We start from the raw sequence: 10,418 nt of genomic DNA, 5'->3' as shown, positions 1-10,418 counted from the left end.
CTTTCTGTCCTTCCAGGTGCATGCTGGGAAGTCCCCACTGGCTGCTGTTATAATGACACAATTACATGATTATTTCTGATGAATATTAGAACCTCACATTGGCTTTAAACACCTGAGGAGAAGAGCTATCACAGCCAATTAGTCTAAATCAGTGTCGCCCTGTGAGCTCTGATGGACGCCAGCAAGTGTCTGACGCAAAACATTTCATTCTTCATTTAAATTTCACCAAAGAACAAATCCAATCAAATACAACAAGAAGAACAAAAAAAGTTTAATTTCAAAGTAACTGAGCCTGTCAACCATTGCTGTCCCGGCATCAACAGTCATTTAGCTTTGCTTTCCCAGTATAGTCCATTACCCTCTCTGTACCAGTATAACCAGTATATTACATCTCTGTACCAGTATAACCAGTATATTACCTCTCTGTACCAGTATAACCAGTATATTACCTCTCTGTACCAGTATAACTAGTATATTACCTCTCTGTACCAGGATAACCAGTATAACCAGTATTTACCCCCTATATCCCAGTATAACCAGTCCATTTACCCTCTCTACCCCAGTATAACCAGTCCATTTACCCTCTCTATCCCAGTATAACCAGTCCATTTACCCTCTCTATCCCAGTATAACCAGTCCATTTACCCTCTCTACCATAGTATAACCAGTCCATTTACCCTCTCTACCCCAGTATAACCAGTCCATTTACCCTCTCTACCCCAGTATAACCAGTCCATTTACCCTCTCTATCCCAGTATAACCAGTCCATTTACCCTCTCTTTCCAAGTATAGACAGTTTGCTCAGTGCGACACATCAAAGAAATCAAAGCTGAACCTGCGGAGCTTTGATTCTGGGGGTACTTCCTGTCAGATTGGATTGAACCATTAAAGCTCTCCCCAGTTCACTGTGTGAGAGGTCTGTTTCATCATTCCCAGAGGTCCCTCCGTGCATCCTCTTCCTCCTCACCTCGTTCTGCGGCGCGGCGGCTGAGGTAACACCAGGAAATCTGCACGTGGCGTCAGATGAGCTGCCAGACATCGCTGCTGATCCCCGATTCTGTCTCTGTGTCATTCACCTTCCCCGATTGAAGAAAAATGAAATAAAATGAAGTTGGAAGACTCCAGCGTAGCTCCGTGGTGAGCCCTGGCTCGCCCACAGAGCGCGCAATCACTGCTAATGGAGAACAAGCTGTCCGCTGATTTAGGTGAGCCTGGAGAAGACCGGCGTTTGCCAAGCGGGCCTGTTAGCGGCGCTCAGAGGAATCCTTTTAAAGACCGAAGCCCTGGCACCACCTCCTCAGGCGCCGGGGCCTCCGCTCAGAGCCGTTAGCATAACAGGGAAAAACAGGGGAGCGCCAGTGAGGTCGAAACATGAATAACATTGACCTTCGTGAGCCCGATCTGACCTCTGACAGCTGAACGCTCCTGGCCATTAACGTCCAGTCACATGCACCTTTTATTAATCACCTCCCTGTGTGTGTGCGTCAGCCCAGATTCATGTATCCTTCAGCGGGGGGGGGGTTGTTTACAGTGCAGACTTGTGCGTAACCCATGACAACGGGAAGCATGTGACCTTTGCACCCTCAGGTTCGTACTTCCAGAGCTAAATAGAGCAAAGTCACAATGGGAACACCTCACTGTGCGCGGAGCATAAAGGCCCTCGGGGGCCCTGATCGGCCTGATTGATTTGCGATGGTGAGCGAGACCATAATTTTTTGTTTTATTGGGAGGGGGGGGTAGTAGACAGTAGACATCTTTAGCTGCTGCCACACTCACTGACTTTAGAGATGGGGATCACAAGATGGGTCGCGCACGTGTGCGTGCATGTGCGTGTACGCATACGAGTGCCTCGGAGACCTTTCAAAGCCCTCTAAATGCTATTGAATTGATCCGGCCATTAATGCGTGGAAAGGGAAGTATTTTGCCGTGACTCTCGAGGCGTCTGCAGTTCAACGTCGTGCGTCCTGACCGACATAGAAGTTTGTCTTTGTTGTTCTGCAACATTAACGGTAATCACGAGGAAAAGATGTCTTGAGCCAGCACATGGGTCACTTTAGGCCGCGCTCTGGTCACCGGGAGCGCCTGGTCTGGAATTAAAAACATCCTTCACGGGTCGTCTCTCTGAGGCAGCAGCAGGTTGGAGAAAACTTCAATTATTTTCCATTAACAGGGACACAATTGATCTAAACATGTGGCGAACGGGCCAATAGAGTGGCCTGAAGAGGAGGCGGCTTTAAGGGAATGAACTGGCACAGGCTGAGCTCCCCTATGGATTGGCCCTCTGGATCTATAGAAGCCAGAGGCCCTCCTGCCTCCACCTGATTGAATACCACGCGGAGGGCCTGTGGAGAGCCTCTGGTAACCGTATGCCATTGTCCAGATGCTCACCTACAGTCACCAAGTGGGGGTTAAGACGGGCTTTTGACTCGCTGCCAGTTCTTCTGTTTCGCTGAAACGTAACAAAAAGAGGCAGAGACAACTGGAGTAGTGAGAAATCCTGCAGTCAGTAAAGTACCCACTCCATTTTCATAAAAGAACAGTCAAGTTTTTTATTTATACCAACTCGGCTTTAGTTTCCAAAACAATGAGCGCAACATGCTCCAGACCTGTAGTGGGCAATATTCCCTCCTCAGTCACTGTCTGCAGTTGTTTTCATCAAGACACGATGAGTTTTCAGTGTTTACTGAACTCTCCAAAGCTGGAATCCGGACCATTTTTGCTGGACTGAACTGTTATAATGCTGTTGATTTTTTTTTTTTTTTTCAGTTTTTCCATAGCTGCTAGCTGTTATGCTAGCAGTCATGTTTGTTTTCCCTTGAACTTTGAAAAGATAGCTGTAAATTACGTGTATTTCATTACACTTCTGAATTGCTGTTTGAAGAACGACTGCTTGTGTTTGTCATGTGACCACTGGCAACTGTCTTCGCATGAGGCAACAACGGCCTCCAGGTTGCTCGTTCTTGTTCTGGGTGACGGCCATCAGATCAGTTCAGACGTCTTTGTTCTGTCAACCAGGTCTGTTGCCATCATCCAAAGTTCAGGATGAAGATCAGAGTCCAGCGTTGTGGAGGAGGGGGCATTGTTGTGGAACCCGTGGTAGAGGTACACGGAGCAAAATGTTCCGCCATGTAATTTCACAGCTCGCCAAATTCCCTACCTTCAAAACGTTGACGTTCCCAATCGCATTAAACGCTGAAGCCATCGGTGTTGCTTTTCAAAGGGGCCAAAACTGCAGCAGATGCCAGCAAAAGGCTCATCGCACAAAGAGCGTTTTTTCTTTTCTTTTTTTTCCCTTTTCCCGCGTGTGTTCTCACCCTGGAGCTGTTTGCCAATCTCACTCTGAATACACCCTCCACCGACTCGAGCACCTTGAGGTGCGCTCGTCTCTAATCATTATTTGATGACAGAAATCTGCAGGCAAAAGACGGAAAAAAGAGGAGACGCACAGTTCCTTAGCAACGGGCGCCGGTAGTCCAAACAATTTCATTAAAGCGTGGCACCTCTTAGCAGGTGGGTGAGTGTTAGCGGAGATAAACATTCATGAGCAGATTGGCTTTGGTATTTGCCAACATCACAATTGATGATATCAATTTGTTTGCGAAGCAGCTCAAATATTGTAAGTGGATTAAGCAAAGGTGTCGGGGATGGTGAAGGAGTGTATCACGATGTCTTTTTACATGTAATGATGGCGAGCAAATCCGGCCAAATATGACTCATTTGGTGGTTGTTTTAAAGGAGGAGTGGATTTGTTTTAATCCGACACGTATGCGACAGATTGAAACATTTTGTTAAAAACTGGAAGCGAATGATCTGATTTACTCAAATTTGCGATATAATTGGTCGGTATCAAGGAAAAGCCAAACAAAGTGATGCTGTCCATTGTGGAAAACGGCTAACCTGGGAAAAATCTGTTAATCTGTCCAATCAGGCTACAATTTAACGCAAACACCTGAGATAATTCGTGGAAAAAGCAGCAATAATTAACAGGACAGGTGAGTTCCACCTGGCCTCGCGCTGAACCAGGTAACTGATTCCTGACTTTGTCCCCGTTGCTAACAGGTGATGAGCAATCATTCACGAAGGCTGTGTCACGACCAGTCCCAAGTTAAAGGGTTTAACGTTGTTGTTTTGTTTTTTTAATGTGATGACACCTGAAACTTTTTGGTAAAGAAATGAAGGTCATCTAAACTAAAATAAACCAACTTCCTCTCTGTCTGCGTTACGCTCAAACTCTTCCCCACAGCAGGGAACAGTAGAGGTAGGAGAAGGCCCGTCCACTCAGGTATGATGCCTGACTGTGGCCACCAGGAGGGTCCCTGTAATGTAATTCATTATGATTGGTTTATTTCAAAACTGATGAATGTGAAGGGTTGTTTGAAGTAAAGGAACCGCTCAGCCATGGTGATCACTTTGATCTGTCTCCTGCTTGTTAAACTGTACAAAGAACTGATCCTGTTGTCGAAGGTCTGAGGCTAAACACAGCCTGGATGGAGACAATATTGGCAATAAATGAGACAAAAAAAGCCCTGTGAACACAGAACATGTGACGGGAAGCATTTGCATATGAAATGTGATTCATTTCATTGTCACAAGATCCACCGAGGGCCATAAAATGCATCCAGACGGGTTTTGTTGTTGCCTTCAGGCTTCGTGTCAGTGGCAGTTGAGGTTAAGGTGCCGGCCAAAGATCTCTGTTTTTCAGTTTGGCGCAACAATAGTGAATGATTTCTCTGGGACAGGAGGAGACGAGAGTCAAATAGTTTCAGTCAAATATTTCCGTCAGTCGGCAGAGCAAGTTTATGAGTTTCATAAGGTCCGTGAAAAGAAGAAAGTAAAGGACAGGGACGATCCCCAAAACCTGCTTCTAGCATCGATCCGATTTTTCTGCCCTTTCACCTAAAAATCTATGAATAAACCCTTCAGCCCTCTCATGATCCAGTGGAGGGTTGAGAGCAAGGACTGTGCTTGTTGGCCCTTCCACGTACCTTCAAGGACAGGCGAAATGATGGATTAATGTTGTTTTACGCAACTTTATATAAATGATAAGAGGGTTTTTTACGCGCTTAACCTCTGTTCAGTAAAAACGAGATCAAAATCCTCCGATTGTTCTTCACCATGAATCCAAGTAAATGATCTGTCTCTAAGATCGGGGGGTCGTTTCTATGAATCCAGCAGGTATCGTTTACCTTATTAATGAAGAAGAAGCTGCCGCCTCCTCATTTATGATGGCCGTCCGATCAGTGACTGACACGGGGGTCGTCTCATGATGGTTGACCCCCCCCCCCCCCATCCCTCCGCTGCCTCGCTCCCTGTCATCCTTTTGACGCCTCTGAAAGTTGACATGTAGATACACGTGTCGGCCAGCCTGACAATGAAGAGCCGCGATGCCAGAAAAAACACAGAAGAAGACCTCTGAGCGCGTCAGCGTCGCTCCTGTTGATTGATGACCGAGAAGACGAGTGAGAGGTCCTCAGTGAGGCCCGGATGAGACAGACGGAGAGGATCTCATTTGTCCGGCCGAACATTCAGACAGCAACCCCCCCGCCCCCCACCACCACCCATTTCTTCCTTTATATCAGAGGAATTAAAGAAGTTCTGGGATATTTATCAGAAAAGATCACCACCGTGGCGCTGTACGGGCAAGAGAGGGAAGACAAAGTTACCCTCCATGGACGCCTTAAATGATCGTGGCCGCTGCGCTACATGGAAATGAACAGCTTGAATGTATGTGAGTGCCACTGATCGCTTCCTGCCGCCGCTGCTGCCGACAAAACAAATAATTGGATTGGTACAAGAACATAAAGCATCCCAGCGGCTAATGTAACAGGCCTAACCCAGTTAACGAGGACAAGGCCACGGACAAGAGTGGGGTTATAAAGAAGGGGCGGTTACGCTGATCTCGGCCCTTCGTCCTGCTACTCCCCATCACCTTCCTGTGCGTCTCATCTCTCCCTCCCTCTTTAATTGGAAATCTTCTCCCCGGTTGCGTATCACCTAAGACGTCGGGGAAACCTAAGCTGTCACAAAGTGTGCTTATTAAAATGGACGGGCAGGATAAAAGCCCAAAATCCCCCATTTTTTACAAGGCGGCGGTGACTGTCTGAGTGCATCAGTCCTAGTTAAACGAGACTTTGACCCCGAAGCGGTGTTCTGTACACACACGCGTGCGCACACACGGACAGGCACAAACACACGCTCACACACATCCTTGTTCTTCTACCTTTGTTGGGACTTTCAGAGGCAATGCAGCCACTTATTCCAACATCACAACATGTCCTCACTTTGCCAGAAAAATACAGATTCTGGTACTTCAAATGAAGCCAGTACAAGAACACACACACACACACACACATCAGAATTTCCCCGATATAATCAGACCTATGATCACTTAATGCAGCATATCTCACAGAAATTTATCTTGCAGGCCCAATGATGGCAGCCACGGAAAAACAAAACATGCGTCATTTAACATGCTTGACACCGGCTCATCAGTGCTTTAGTGTCTTCTACAGAGTTGAGGGATCAGATTATTCCTGAGTCAATGCTGTCGAGTGTTTGGAAAGTTTGATTTCCTCTGTTTTGTTGCTAGTGGAGCAGTCTGACACTTTGTACTTCCAGTTTTAGACACAGTGCTCTGAAATGTATTATTAACCTTTATTTTCCTTTGAGAACAATGACATGCTGTTACCAAACAGGGGGGTGGGTCAGGGGTCAGACCTGCCTCTAGGTCCTTCAGCTGTCAGGGCAACTTGTGAGCTTCACATGACACAAAATATGCTGCATAAAGGTGCATCAAAAGCACTCGTGACTCACTGACGACTGTGGACACCAAAGAGGATCCAGGCGTTCGGCAGATGTTGCCTCAGAGTCTGAGCAACGATTGCCCACCTCCATGATTTTTGTCAGGCCTCCATTCAGGCCAGACACACATGCTCCTGGATCCCTGTGTGGGTGTGTGGGGATTTATCGATTGTTGCGTTTCACACGTTGAGGACTAAACACGCACATATTTGCAAAGTCAGTCACAGCTTTGATGTGAATTATTCAGCGTCTGAACGCCGACTCTTTGCTCCGCCCCCAAAGATCGAAGCACCAGTTGTTGCAGAAATTGAAGTAGGGATGAAACTTTACCTGGCACGTCTGGTAGAAGCTTCAGAATCGATAATTCTCCCCAGCGTCTCCGGCAGCGTGACGACTCCAAATCACATCAGATTGGAGTCCCCCCCACGTTCGCTCCCCACTCCACCAACTGGTGTAAACGTTCCACCCCTGAACACTTTCTGTGTGGTGTTGATTCCTCTTTGTTGCTGTCGTCTTTTCACTGCTCTGTGTTTTGCTGAAGCTTTAGACTCTCATTAAATCAACTGAGAAACTGCAAGCCTCTACAAACATCAAATCTATAAATTGCACGGATGGTCTTAACGCTAGGCCTCAGACAGGGCTACGCTTTGATGAAAACTTCTGGGACAAAAACAGAGAAATAACTAGAGATTCTGAGGCAAGAAGAGAAAGTCTCTGTTTTGACACTAAGATTAATTTACAAGTTTTCCCTCACTGCTAAAAAAGAAATGTGTGCGCGTGTCGGGGGAGGGGGGGTGAATAGAGAGAGATGAGAAGAGCTTTTGATATTTATTAGGCCTGGACCTCACCAAAGACCTCTCCCAGGACTGCCGATGTGACAATTAAGCCAGGTTGTGCTTTGACACTGTTTCCATAGGCAAGTGGCCAAAGTGTATCTCCAGTCAAAATATCCAGGCCAGCTAACAAGCTTGTTCCCTCTCTGTAGAGCACAGAAGAAAGGGCGGGTGCAGCCTTGAGACATGAACAAAAGCAAAACTAAGAGGACGAGGGGGTTGGGTCTGAGAGTGGAGGAGAGAAGCGTGGAAAATAAAATAAAAAGCCAGTCACCCCTCCTCCTCCAGAAGCCACTGGAGTTCAGCCGAAGAAATCGACGACTCGATCAAGGTGTTGTTTGCAGCTCGTGCCTGAAAACAGCCAACGCCGGCTGGCGCAGGGCCCCGACACAATGCAGATAAAACCGGGCCCCTGGGTACGCTCCCCCTCGCTTTTGTTCCGCCTTAATGACCCTGCCTCCATTCCATCCATGACGCTCGCAGCTCTCGCTACACCTTGCCTGTTTAGCCCACAGTCATGTCAGCTCGCTTCTCCCACTGCTCAATCTTCACCCTCATTGCACTTCTTTTTGTTGTGTGAGCGCAGGAAAAAAAATGCTCTTGTCTTAGAGGAGCTCGGCGCCACACAATGGCCATCTAAACTCATTAAGAAAATTCCGTAAAGAGCCATTAACAAACGGGTTCTCTTTGGCCAGAGATATCAGGTCTAATTAGGTGACCGTTCTTGACAGGGTTGCAAAAACAAAAGGCGCGCTTGCATTTGAAAAGGTTCAGGTCCCGCAAAGGGCCTCACGTTTTTTTTTCTCCCCCCCTCCTCTCTTCTTCATCTCCCCTGCCGGCTAATGACTGTGGGTTTTACAATAAAAACGAAGAAAAAAAGTGCCTCCCTTTCCTGGGAAGGGCGACGGGGAAAGGTTCGCCGCTAAACAAAGCCTTTCCACTTCGGGAATCTTTTTCCTCCCTCGCCAGGTGATTCGCTGTCCTCATTTACCAGACAATGAAGCCACAGTCCGACCTATTGTGAACACTTTGCATGGGCTGCTAAATGGACCGCCAAACCAACCGCAGCCACGGCGCCCCCCCTCCCGCCCAACCCATTCCCCTGGTCTGAAGTACGGCAGCACGCCGGCGGTTCAGCTGTGCAGGAATTTGCTGCCTTTTATCACTGTTACGTGAATCTCAGATGAGATTCTTCACCATGTCTGATAAACACTGATAAAAATCAGCTGTTTCTCATCAGGAGGGCAGCTGAAGAGCCGCTGATGGCCGTGGAAACGCTCTCAACGTGTCGACTTGTGACCGGTCGTATCGCCGGGACAACAAATCTGTCCCTGAAGTGATTTGAAACGGGAGAAGTTACTGGGTATTTCCCGCTGTGTCCTGAGAATGATGTTCCGTATCCTTGATGCTGGAAACCTCAGTTGTTCAGTCATGTAAGAGGTCATTGTTCTGCACTAAGCTGCTGAATCCACCAGTGGAACTGTGACCCAATCAGGAATCAAATTAAAATGGAAGGGGGCGGCTTTCATTCGGCGTTCTGATCGAGACCTGAACGATATAGAGGCCGAGATTTGATCTTTCAATGGAATGACGTCTCACTGTAAACAAGCTTCACCTTTGCTCTGATATCTTCCTTCTGGCCGCGTAATGATATGACGTCTTTATCAGAGAGTAGCTCAACATGGGTAAAACAGAAAAACCTGGAGGAGGTGTGTAATTCCCGTCATTAGCAGCGAGGTCTGTCCCTGTTTCTGCTCCTCGACGGTGAGGAAAAAGGCCTGGTGTCTTTAAAAGCTCCCCGAGCTGACTGGAACGTACGCCGTCTCTGGTTGTGATTCCCATTATTGTTTGCCTGTTTTTCATTATAATCCACTTCTCTTGTGTCACAGCAAACTGGTTTAGATTAAGATCTTTTATGAAGGCTTTAATCCAGGCAAAAGAATGTTCCCATGTGGATGACTCGGTACAAACTGGCCACGTTTGGATCCACCCGAGGAATAAAAGAGTAACGTGATTAGGGAAATGGCCCGTGAACAACTTTGATTATCCCACCACTACTCTGCTCTTATCTGAAGTGAAGCTACAATCACACCTACTGCTTGTTTTCTTTGGTCCAAGCCAGGCTGGAAAATTTAATTTGTGTTTCGCGCTGCCCGGTAACAAGCTGACCACGAGCTGTAAATAAAAGTCGTGTAGGTTTGAGATTTTGGCAGCAGAGGTGGAGCTCAAATGAAATCCACATAAAGAATTGGCTGACTTTGTTTTGCCTGGTTTTCCAGGCAGGCAGAGCTGCCTCTGACTCCTTCTATCCATAATCCCCAGAGTTGTTTCCTACAGTTGGGTTGGATTACATTTGAACTTCTAACAAACCACATCACAGTTCCCTCTGCAGAGGGGTGAGAGGCGCGCCGCCATCGTGGTGCCGTTATTACCAGAAAATGAGCAGGAACAGGAGCGTCGCAGAGCAGCACTTAGACCTGACGTAGAGATTTGAGAGCTGAGCTGACAGAAACAGATTCACTGATGATGCACAAAAAAAAAAAAAAAAAAAATCAGCATCTGTTTAAAAATAGAACAGTTTTGAGCGTGGGCGACGCTCCCCCGAACCCCAGGTCCTACGTTTCCCATGATGCAATCTCAGTGATTACAGTCTCTGGGCTTTTCACGTCTCTGGCGTGAACAGCTGGCTGACACTTCCTCATCTGCCGCTGCTGCTGCGCTGAAGATTCCCAGGAAAAGCTCAGGAATGCAGCCCGGTTATGACCCAAAGCTGCAGAGGGAAGC

The sequence above is a fragment of the Takifugu flavidus genome, chromosome 3, assembly GCF_003711565.1.
Source record: "Takifugu flavidus isolate HTHZ2018 chromosome 3, ASM371156v2, whole genome shotgun sequence".
Taxonomy (NCBI): Eukaryota; Metazoa; Chordata; class Actinopteri; order Tetraodontiformes; family Tetraodontidae; genus Takifugu; species Takifugu flavidus.
Note: the sequence above shows the minus strand (reverse complement) of the source record.